Source organism: Dioscorea cayenensis, unplaced genomic scaffold (assembly GCF_009730915.1).
Source record: "Dioscorea cayenensis subsp. rotundata cultivar TDr96_F1 unplaced genomic scaffold, TDr96_F1_v2_PseudoChromosome.rev07_lg8_w22 25.fasta BLBR01000738.1, whole genome shotgun sequence".
NCBI classification, from domain to species: domain Eukaryota; kingdom Viridiplantae; phylum Streptophyta; class Magnoliopsida; order Dioscoreales; family Dioscoreaceae; genus Dioscorea; species Dioscorea cayenensis.
The window spans coordinates 23,225-35,631 of NW_024087129.1; the positions used below are offsets into that span (position 1 = coordinate 23,225).

A 12,407-nucleotide genomic window follows, 5' to 3' on the forward strand; every position below is an offset into this window, starting at 1 on the left:
TAAAATGGTTCAACAGTCCGCACAATTTAATGGGTTATCAGATGAAGAGCCAAACAATCATATTGAAAATTTCCTTGAAGTTTGCGATATGTTGAAGATCAATGGGGTCTCGGATGATGCAATCCGTTTGAGGGCTTTTCCATTCTCATTAAAGGGGAGAGCCAAACAATGGCTTCATTCATTGCCAAGAGCCTCGATTACAACATGGAACGAAATGGCCGAGGCTTTCCTTGCAAGGTATTTTCCTCCGGGGAAATCGGCAAAACTTCGCAATGAGATATCATCATTTGTTCAAATGGAGCTTGAATCTTTATTTGAGACTTGGGAGCGATTCAAGGACCTCTTGCTGAAGTGTCCACAACATGGGTTCCCCGAGTGGATGGTTATTCAATCATTTTACAATGGGTTGAACTCGAGTAGCAAACAACTTCTTGATGCCACCCCAAGAGGAACATTGGGAAACAAGACTCCCGAAGAAGCCCGACAGTTAATTGAAGAAATGGGTTTGAATAGCTACCAATGGAATGTAAGAGTCAAGAAGAAAGTGGTCAGACTCCATGAGATCGACGCGGTTACATCCTTGGCAGCCCAAGTAGAAGCACTGACCAAGAAATTGGACACTTTGACTTCATCAAGGGTAGCCGTAATCACAAGTTGTGACCGTTGTGGGGGCTCACATATGCCGTCGGATTGCCCTATCTCGATTACAACTTCAGCCCCAAGTGAAGAAGTAGATTTTGTGGGCAATTCGGTAAGAGGACAAGGTAATCCGTATAGCAACACTTACAACCAAGGGTGAAGAAACCACCCAAATCTCTCGTGGGGCAATCAAGGGCAGCAAAAGACCACTGCCCCACCTGGATTTCAGCAAACACCTTCAATTCCAGAGAGAGTTTCAGAATTAGAAAGGCTTTTATCAAAGTTTATTCAATCAACAGACACAAGGTTCCAAAACATAGAAGCAACACTCCGCAATCATACCGCTTCTTTACATAATTTGGAGAATCAAGTTGGACAAATAGCAAAGTCATTGGCGGAGAGACCTTTAGGGAGCCTACCAAGTAACACAGAGATAACCCAAGGGAGCAAGTGAAGGCGATCACTTTGAGAAGTGGTCGAGAACTCCAAGAAGAGCTCACTTTGCTTGAGAAAAAAATTCAGAAATTCTTCAAGCTAAAACCCCCATGGGAAGATTGCTGAATTTCCTCAGAAACTGCCAAATGATAAGGTGCAAGATAACGAGAAGCGACCAGCTCCGTCACTCCCTTCATATACTCCAAGGATCCCTTTATCCGGTAGCGTTTGAAGAAAAGACCAAAGCCCGATCGCAAAAAGCAGGGAAATTTTTGGATCTATTCAAATAGTTACACATTAACATTCCCTTTGTAGAGGCGTTATCTCAAATGCCTCATTATGCAAAGTTCTTAAAGGACCTCTTGACCAACAAGAGGAAGATGGAGGAAAGTGTGGCTATGGTGTTAGAAGGGAATTGTTTGGCAATGCTTTAGAAAAATCTGCCAAACAAAATGAAAGATCCGGGATGCTTTATCATACCTTGTGCAATCGGAGGTTTGGGGGAAGAAAAAGCTTTAGCCGATTCGGGAGCTAGTATTAATATCATGCCGTACACTTTGTTTCAGAAATTGGGGTTAGGAGAGCCACCGCCAACCCGCATGACTTTACAGCTGGCCGATCGCTCCGTTCTTCATCCTCGAGGTATAATTGAAGATGTTTTGGTAAAGGTTGACAAGTATATATATTTCCTACAGATTTTGTAGTGTTAGATGTCGATGAAGATGCGGAGGTTCCATTAATTCTAGGAAGACCCTTTTTGAGAACCTCCAAAGCTCTCATTGACATGGATGGAGGCGAGATGACATTACGCATTGGAGAAGAAATGATGACATAACGTCTCGCCGAAGCAATGAAGCACTCTCTTGACTTTGATGATACTTGTTATTTTTTTGATGTCAATGATGAGATTTCTGATGAGTACCTACAGGAATTTCTCAATCCAAATCCATATGAGGTTTGGCCGGACATTGATGAGGAGGACACAACCAATTGTGCAAAACAAGTCCTTAATGAACAACCTCAAGGAGGATTTTTGAAACAGATTTTTCGCCAAGTCAAGAGGTCGAGACGTCACTACCGAAAGTATTCCACCACACTTGAGGACAAGCACACAAAGGAAGAGCGCGACACTCCCTCATTCGGTAACATAGTCAAAAATTTCTCCTTGAGTATGAAGAATTTTTGTCCATCATGTGTGGAGGTTGCTTGAAAAGAGGTTTTTCATCTTTATGAGCCACCATGTGGTAAAAACAGGTACGTCAAGCTAAATGACGTTAAACAAGCGCTTCTTGGGAGGCAACCCAAGCTTTTAATTAGTTTTTAAACTCAAAATTTAAATTCTGCAGAAATAAATTCATGAGTGTGTATCTTGATTAATTTTGTTGACCGCTGGTGTATTCGTGGAATTTTTTTTGGTGATTTGAATTGTTGTTTATGTGAATAACATGGTTTAGGGTGAATTTGATGTTTAATGTTGAAAAATTGGTATTAATTTGGCATACTATGGACTGTCTGCAGAAATTTTGCAGTCCACATGGCCGCGTGTAATTTTCACGCGGTCGTAGTAAATCTCACGCGGGGTGTGGAAAATCCACACCCCCTTGTGCCTATAAAAATATGAAGGGGCACTATTCATCATCTTCTATTTTCAAAGAACCCTTTCATCTTCCACCTTCCACTCCTAGAAAACTCAATTTTTTTAATTTCTAAAACCAATTGTTTTCAACTCTTTGGAGGATTAGAGGTAATTTGCGGAGTTTACACCAAGTTTTTCTTCTCCGATTAGCTCCGTAAGCCTTCACTCTTTTTCCCCCTTTTTCCATGTTTTTTTCAAGGTCACTTTCATGGACTTTCCTTCATATTTTTGATGATAGTTCTCATAGGGAATCATGCTGAGACACTTGTTCAATGTATGAGAATGATTTTTTTGTGAAAGCATAGGAGCCCAACTCCGGCGAAAACTCGGGAGTCCGGCGCCCATGCGGTCGCGCGGCTTGCCAACGCAACCGTGTGGGCTGAACTCGCGCTGGCCGCAACGCCACGCGGCCGCGTGGATGGGCCACGCGGGCGCGTGAGCCCGCTAGCGAGGCAGCGCACCCGACCCACGCGACCGCGTGGCTGGGCCGCGCGGGCACGCGGCTGCTCGGCCGAGCCAAGCACGCACACACGAGGGCACGTGGCTTTCCCACACGCCCGCGTGGGCTAGAAAAAAAGGCCAATTGGCCTTGTTTTTCCCCCGGCTCGCTGTTCTTGCGCATGTGGTGCCCAGTTTTACTGTATTCATGCCGAACTAATGTTTTTTTAAGTGCTTTCTGCAGATTATGGCACCACGGACCAAGAGGTTAGCCCGTAAACGTTCTCGCCATGATAGGGGAGCCGACCCCACCACCCGGTAATTGAATTTCTTGACCCCTGCTCATCGGCTGGTTTGAGCATCTCCACAGAATCGAAGATTGGACAATCGCGTTTTTATTGATCGGGATGCACTAGAGGACATTTGTCTTCATCGAGTAGGTCGAGCACTTGTTAGTGTGGGGGGGTTGGGGAGCCATTATTCTCTATTCAGGAGCTCGTCAGGCGAGATATCACCTTGGAAGTTCTTGCCTCATTTTCTTTTGATCGTGAGACAGTTGATATCAGTTTTGATGTTTCCAATGACATTCGTTTCCGCGCTTTCGATCAGCCGCATAGGATGTCTTTCACCCAGTTCTCGATATATCTCGGGTTTATCACGATCGGACCCTACGCCCGATACTATCGAGTACACCGAGCTCCTCACCGATTATCCTTCTAATCTCACTCCCGGGCCGGGTCTTCCATGATCTATGTGGTGGTCGTCAGTATTCCGCAGGTCAGTCTAAGGCCTCATTGCTTACTCGACCGGCGCACAGGTACATCCATGTTGTTCTTAGCAGTTCTGTGACAAGTCGGGGGGATGGTACTAGTTCACTTCGCAGGACAGATCTGTTGTACCTCTACTCCATGATCCATGGAGCCCCTCTCCACTTAGGATATGTGGTTGCTGACTACTTTCGTCATCAGAGTGAGTACTTGCGATTGGGAGCATTGTTTGCAGGACCCTACATCACTCGTCTTATGTTCAAGATGGGTCTTATCCGTTCAGTCAGAGACGAGGAGAGAGTCAGTACTCCGGCACCATGGGGTTTGGCCACTCTCCGTTTGATGGGCATTGTGCGATGTACAGGCTCGGGCGGATATGCACTAGTAGAGTCATCATCTGGGGACGATGAGGAGCCTACTGAGGCTACAGAGGCACCACCTACAGCCGAGCCCATAGTCACCGAGGCAGCCCCGGCAGCATCAGCCGATCTTGGGTCATTTTTCCCTCGAGTTCACGAGCGTCTGGCTCGACTCGAGGCTGCCGTTGCTACCATTCTTGAGAACGAGGCACGGATTCTGGAGCGTCTTGATCGTATTCAGCAAACTCTTGACGAGGAGGTCTCCTCCGCTTCTGTACCAGCACTAGCTCCAGCTACTGACGCTTGAGGCGTCACACTCATGAGACTGCTCTTTTAGTTTCTTGCTTTTAGTTGCTTTGTTAGTAGTATTTAGACTTTTGTACTCAGAAAGGCTTCACCTTCTGAGAGTTATCTTCTTGTCTTTCTTTTATGCGAGTATATGCTCTATTATGTTATTTGTCTGAACTCGTATTTTTCTTTTTTACATTTTGTTGAGATTCACTGAACCCCTTATATTCCGTGCAAATGGCCTTCAGAGTGAGGTGGATGGTGTTTTAGTCATAGACATGATCATGTGATGTTGTCACATGGTCGTGTGAGCTTCACAACCCATACAACAAGCCCATGAGTTAGACTTCACCAAATGATTAATGAGGAGTTCAGGGGAGTATTATTTTAATTGCATTCCCACACACATTATGCTTCCATTGTTATTATTTTTATTGTGCTTGCATGTGTACATTGAGGACAATGTACATCTTAAGTGTGGGGAGGGTTCACCTTATACATGACTTTTTACTTGTGTTTTCATGAGCATGCTCTTGTTGCCAAGGAAGGTTCACCTTAGGGTTAAGAGTTTAATTCTTAGTTTTTTTGGAGGTTATAAACATGGATTTTTATCATGCTCTAGTTTTTCATCCAATTTTTATTGAATATTTTTTTGTCCGATTGCTCTTTCTGCACTTTTCTCGCTCATTAGACCTATGAAAACTCTAGTTCATTATGTTTGGGACTTTAGTGTGCTAGTTTCTATTAGAGAAATGGAAATTGTTTGTTGTTTGTACATAGGGTATGGAAAGAGCTACCACCCATGATGTATGTAGCTACTCTCATAAGTCGGATACTTGTTATGCCTTAATGAGAGAAAGAGCTATCTCATGGGATGTGTGAAAGCTACCATCCTCGGTAGAAAGAGCTACCACCTCGAAAGTGTGAAAGCCACTCGGGAGGCATCTTGGGAAAGGGCTACCTTAGAGGTTGTGTGAAGCTACTACCTATTCTTTCTGTTTATAAATAAGTCCCATGGTAATAAGAACTTGGTAGTGGACATAGTGTTGATATGAGTTGAGTTTTACACACACACACACGCATTCGGATTTTATCACATTCAATTTTTATTGGATTGTTTGCTAGAGCATTGATTGTTTTTGTCTAGTGTTTGATTCTCTCCATGATTGTAGAATTTTTATTCTTGTACTCATTTGGTGAACCTAAGGCCAAGCACTTCTCTTTTCTTTCCATAGGTATAATGTTTAATTTTTGCTTGAGGACAAGCAAAGACTTAAGTGTGGGGAGTTTGATAAGTGCTTGAGTAGACATATTTTTTTATATATGTTTTTACATGCATTGAGCATCATTTTTTTACTGTGGTTTATGTCTCATATTGTGTATTTGGTGTTCTTTTTATGCATATAGGTTGTGAATGCCTTGAAGAGTAAAAAAGGAAACAAAAGATAGGCTATAAAGACACAATGTTGGGAGTTCTTGTTCAATTCAAGTACCAAAAATACGAGAGGAGTTCATAAAGCGTAGAGATGTGTGCCAACTTCCAAGAAGATTGAAGTCAAATCACTAGTTGGAAGGGCACAAAAGGCGATCACATCTTCATGTTCCTTCTCTTTGTGAAGATTGCAAGACCTCTCAAAGATACGTCGATGACGAAAAGTTTTATAGCCTACCACATGGACGTGTGCCCGGACATGTGGCCTCAAGAGAAGAGTATTTGGATCGCGTTTTGTGAAAATTACTGTAGTAATTTTACTGTAATATTTTCTTGTAGCAAAGTACTGTTCACGCGCCCTCGCGGAAATTCAACGCGCCCGCGCAGAAATTCCACGTGCCCGCGTGGAAATTTCTGCAGCCCACGCGGCCGCGTGGAAAATCTACACGGGCGCATGAGGGCACGTGACAGGCGCGATCTAAGGCCTATAAATAGCCGTTTTGCCCTATTCTTTCAGATCTTTTGTGCGGCTCTTGAGGGGTGAGACGGCTAAGGTTTGGAGAGAAGGTCTTTGCGGCTTTGGAGGCACTTCGTCACCAAATTTGGTCGATTCCTCCTCCATCATAGCATTAAGGAAGCCACCGGTGAACCTAGCTTCGGAGTGGGTCCTTCAAGATGTTGAAGCTCTCCATCAAGGCCATCAATTCATATATAAGAGGGTTTATTTCTATGGTTTTAATGTACTTTCATTCATTGATGGTGTGTTTTGTATGTTGCTCTATGGAGAGCTAAAACCCTAGAGGGTATTTGGGCTTGTGAACCCTAGGATTCTCATCTTTTGTGGATTTGCTTAGTGTTTCTATTTAATCCGAGTTTGATTAAGTTTTAATCTTGTATTCTCATTGCTTGCTTGTTTAATTAATCCTTGTGGTTGATTGGAATTGCATGATTTCTTACTTTGATGTGAGAGAGGTCTCCATTAGAGTTAGAACTTCAAGGTTAAAGAGGGTTGAGAGAGTGAGTCATAAGATAGTGGAGTGTCCCCTCTCCCTTCCGATTGAGTGTATTCTATCTCCGTTCCCTAAGCTCTATTCAACCATATTTGGTGTGAGGCGTGAGATTGAGAGATTTCTCCGCCGGGACCTTGTAGGGGGTTAGGATCCTTCGTCGGGAATTAGGGTTGGATCAATCTTTAGGAGTCGGATACACCTCTTTGAATCCTTAGAGTGCTTTGCAGTCATATGTGGTGTGAGGTATTGAGATTGAGCGATTTCTTCACTGGGACCTCATAGGGGACTAGTATCGGTGATCGGGAGGCCGGATCCGATTATATTTGGATTTCCACAACTTAACTTACTCATCATAGAAACACTTTTTCTTATTCGGTACCTAATACACGAATCCTAGGGGGAGCATTGCCCGAATACCCCACTTTTACTGATTGAGATCTCCATCCATTAAACCCTTGCATATTCGTCTCCTGTATTCATTTCTTCGCACATTACATCACCACACCTTTCCATTAATCATTAGGTTAGAAATCAGAGAAGAAGTTAGTACTAGTAGCCCTGTTCCCTGTGGATTCGACTACCCACTCACCGCGGTAATTATTACTTCGACACCCGTGCACTTGCAGTTTACACGCATATTCAGACGCGTGTCAGTTGCCCACTTACCCATGACTTGAAAGCATGATGAGAACAATCTATTGAAAGTAGAGGGTGTATTATCGGGCTTGGGACCACCTAGCAATGATTCATCCAACTCCTTCCGTTCACGGACGTCTCCAATAGCCTTGGAGTGTTTTTGGTGGCGTCTCCTAGCCCTCTTCATTTTCTGAGCACCTTCTTCAGGATCCCCGGGGTAGATGGTACTTCTTCCGTCTATCTAAGCATCATTACATCTTCATGTCCCTCCTCTTGGTCGAACAAACCTTCATACGGATCCGGATTGAACATTTCCTGCATGTATTTATCAACAATCTCATCAGTAGTGTCCAGAAAGTATAAAGTATCATCGAAATCAAGAGAATGCCGTATGGCTTCAGCAAGGCGGTATGTGAGCTTGCCATCTCCAACTCTCAATGTGAGCTCTCTGCCGTCCATATCAATCAATGCTTTGGAAGTCCACAAGAGCGGTCACCCAAGTATCAAAGGTACATCAGCATCCTCATCGACGTCTAGCACTACAAAGTCAACCGAAAAAATGTACTTGTCCACCTTAACAAGCACATCTTCAATGATGCCTCTCTGATGTCGTACTGTTCGGTCCGCTAGTTGTAAAGTCATCCGAGTAGGCCTAGGCTCACCCAAGCCTAGCTTTTGAAAGAAAGTTTATGGCATGACGTTGATACTAACCCCTGAGTCCACCAATGCCATTTCCTTACCTAGATTGCCAATATTACACGGAATGATGAAGCTTCCCTGGTATTTCTTCTTGTTCGGCATATTCTTTTGTAATACCGCTGAGCATGAAGCATCCAAAATCACTGAAGTACTTTCCTTCAACTTCCTCTTATTAGTCAACAAGTCTTTCAAGAACTTCGCATACTTAGGCATTTGGGCCAACACCTCAACAAAAGGAATATTGATGTGGAGTTGTTTGAACATACTCAGGAACTTCTTGTACTGTTCATCCCCTTGGTCATTTTTCAATCTAGAGGGATAAGGGATTCTTGGCTTGAAAGGTAGGGGTGCCACCTCTTTCTTTTTGCTTGTCCCGTCTTCTACCTCTATAACCTCGGGTGCGTGTTCTTTTGGCTTCTCACTCGGAAGCCTACCTTCAACCTCACGACCACTTCTCAAAGTGATCCCCTTCACATGCTCTCTAGGGTTGGTTTCTGTATTGCTCGGCAAGCTTCCATGTGACCTTTCAGAAAGAGACTTCGCAATTTGCCCCACCTGATTTTCAAGGTTATGCAAAGAGGCTGTGTGGTTGCGAAGTGTAGCCTTGACTGATTCAAACCTTGTATTTGTAGATTGCACAAATCTAGTCAAGTGCTTCTCTAAGTCATTCATTCGGGTTTCCAAACCTTAGACTCTGTTTTCCACTTGAGGTGTTTGTTGTTGTTGTTGGAAACCCGGTGGCCCCATGGCCTTTTGTGGACCCTGATTACTCCATGAGAAATTGGGATGATTCTTCCAACCCAAATTGTAGGTATTGCTATATGGGTTTCCTTGAGGTCTTATGCCATTACCTACAAAATCAACATTCTCCACCGAAGAAACATCACCGATAGAGATCGGGCAATCAGAGGGAGCATGTCCTCCACCACATCCTGTGCAATTAGTCACGGCCGCCACTCTATTTGAAATTAGAAGATCTAACTTCTTACTCAAATTTTCCACTTGAGCCACCAATGAAGTTACCGCATTTATTTCATGGAGACCGGCCATCTTTCTCTTCTCCCTAGCATTCTATTGGTAGCTGTTTAGCCCCATTTCTTCAATTAACTGACGGGCCTCATCTGGGGTCTTGCTACCTAAGGTACTTCTTGCTGCCGCATCCAAGAGTTGCCTTGTACTTGGATTCAAACCGTTGTAAAAGGTCTGAACAATCATCCACTTCAGAAATCCGTGTTGCGGGCACTTTCTCAAGAGTTCCTTGAACCTTTCCCATGTCTCGAATAGAGACTCCAATTCCAACTGAACAAATGATGAGATCTCATTCCTAAGCTTTGCTAATTTTCCGGGGGGAAATAACGAGCAAGAAAAGCTTCTACCATCTCCTCCCATGTGGTAATCGATGCTCTAGGTAATGAGTGTAGCCACTGCTTCGCTCTCCCCTTTAGGGAAAATTGGAAAGCTCTCAACTTGATGGCATTATCCGTCACTCTGTTATTTTCTGCATATCACACACCTCGAGAAAACTCTCTATATGACTGTTTGGATCCTCATCGGCCAAAGCAGTTGAGCTGATCTGGGATTGCTTTGCAACATGTGGATGAATGCCGGCTTCAACTCAAAGTTACGAGTGTAATCGGGGGCGCACAATACTCGATTGTGTCCCTAACCTGAAAGATGCGGCATAATCGAGATAATGTCCATTGTTGCTCATTACGTTCGCCATGTTTTCGATTCTTCAACTTCAAATCGACTAAATTTGTACTGTTCTTGCAGGCTATTTCCTTTTTCTTCTAAGTGTACGTTCAAGCTCGGGATCTCTTTCAATCAATATTGAGGGATACCCTCGGGTCATAACCTGGAGCTTCACCCAAAAAGAAAGAAAAAGAAATCATAACGATGATAGAATAAGAAGATATGAAATAGAATGTATGGTGAAATAGCTAAGAAAACAAAGTGCAAAGTATCTCTAAACGTCTACTCCCCGGCAACGGCGCCAAAAACTTGACAAGGTCCCCTTGCGTATATCCCGCAAGTGCACGGTTTTGTCGAAGTAATCATCCCGGATGAGTGGGTATCGAATCCACAGGGAGTAGGGAATAAAAACACTTAATCCACTTCTTAGCTATGTGAAAGATCAATAGTGATAAGTGTGACAATGATTCAATTCTCAAAAGTAAAAACAACAAGTAAGAGACCACACATAAAGAAGGAGGTAAGGCAATCGATAAAGATGGGGTACTTGGATAATGCTGCGCTTAGGACAATTGTTTCAAGTGCAAGAACCCTCTATTATGCTTCCTAATCAATGCAATGGTGAGTCGTGGAAATCCTTAAATACATAGTCCAAAATCTAAGGTCAACTATGCCTAACTCTATACATGTCCCGGAGGACAGATTAGATAACCTCTTAACCTCACACTCGAATAGAGTTGCAGTGAGCTCTAGGGATTCCAAGTGATAAATCTCTTCCTAATTATAGACCTAAACCTTTGGTCAAGGTGGAAGGTCCCTAACCACATTAAGCCCTAGATACTAAGATCACCTCAACGCTTCACTCCGTTGCAAGCACAACTAAGCCCCAGCGGAGGGTCATCCTTTAGACCATTCACTCTATTATGGCCGCAAAGAACTCGAGGAATGGAGATAGAATCTATCACGTCGAAGGAGAAAAGGGGACGCTCCTGTACCTCTCGACTCACCCTCTCAACCCTCTCTAACCTAGCTTTGTCTAACGCTCGTGGTGTGTCACTCACTCACAAGGTTACCAATAAGAACTCACAACCCTAGTGTCACTCTAGGGGAAATGTTCATACAATCAAGCATTCAAGGTTGGAACTCACAACCAACATCAATTTATTGAAAGCATAATAAAGAGATTCAATGAAACAAATACATCCTAGGGTCCACAAATACCCAAGTACCCACTAGGGGTTTAGCTCTCCATGGAGCTAAGTACAATCAAAGAAATAGAATGTAAAAGCAATGAATCCATAGAGAAACCCCCTCAATAGTCGTGTCGATGGTCTTGTGGAAAGTCCTCTACTCGTCGTCCAAGGATTCCGTCGTCCTGTATAGGATACGCCTCGACGGAAGCTCCCCTACCAACCTTCTTCCTAAGGAATGATGATGTCGGAGCCATAGAACCTCTCCAAAACCTTCGCCAATACCTCTCAAAACCCTAGCTGAAACCCTCTCTCAAGTTTGGGAAAAGATGGAGAAAAAAATGCTGAAATCAGGACTGAATCGGCTTTAAATAGGGCTAGAACCCGGCGACCACACGGGCCTGTTGATTTTTTACACGCCCATGTGGAATTTCCACACGGCCATGTATAATTTCCACAGTACTTTCGCTATAGTGTTCCACTACAGTACCTGGCCTAAAATACTTCCCGAGTCCATACTTTCATCGAGGTGACGCAAACGGGCACACGTTCACGTCGTGGATCACTTGTTTCTTCAATGATAAACAAATTGGTGGAGCTCTTCTTCTATGTGCATAAGTCAGAATGCTCGAGTGTGACTATCCTTGTACCCCTCCAAATGGATGTGCCAAATCGAATACAAGGAGGTTGGCACACACTCTAGCATCTCACACCAGACCTATGTCTTCACGTTTGAACTTTAGCAAGATTTCCCCTAAAATTGGTGCATTATGATCCATATTGGCTTATTTCCTTCATAATCGGCCTCACAACCCTACCTGCACGAAAGTAACATGAAAACACACATGTTAGTGTAAAAACTGGAGAAAAGTAATGCTCAACATAAGGAAAGAATGCTTCGCATTCATATCACACAAGCACTTATCAACTGTTCACGCGCCCTCGGGGAAATTCCTGCATCCCACACGGCCACGTGGAAAATCCACACGGGCGCATGAGGACACGTGACAAATGCGGTTTTGGGCTTTAAATAGGCCGCTTGCCTTATTTTTGAAAGACTTTTGGCAAGGGTTTTTGCGAGCATTATGAAGGCAAGGCGGCTAGGTTTTTGGAGGAGGTCTTTGGCGATATTGGGTGGCGTCCATCACCAACTTTGATCGATCGTCTCTCTGTCATAGCATAGAGG

General features: G+C 43.8%; 2 non-coding genes across 2 annotated transcripts; one reads left to right on the forward strand and one right to left on the reverse strand.

Moving 5' to 3' along the window:
* Nucleotides 1-262: 262 nt before the first annotated feature.
* LOC120254919 lies at nt 263-369 on the reverse strand. The gene has a single exon (XR_005534811.1). It is a non-coding gene; the product is annotated as a small nucleolar RNA R71 (small nucleolar RNA).
* Nucleotides 370-9,564: 9,195 nt separating this feature from the next.
* LOC120254918 lies at nt 9,565-9,671 on the forward strand. Its single transcript, XR_005534810.1, has one exon. It is a non-coding gene; the product is annotated as a small nucleolar RNA R71 (small nucleolar RNA).
* Nucleotides 9,672-12,407: the final 2,736 nt, after the last annotated feature.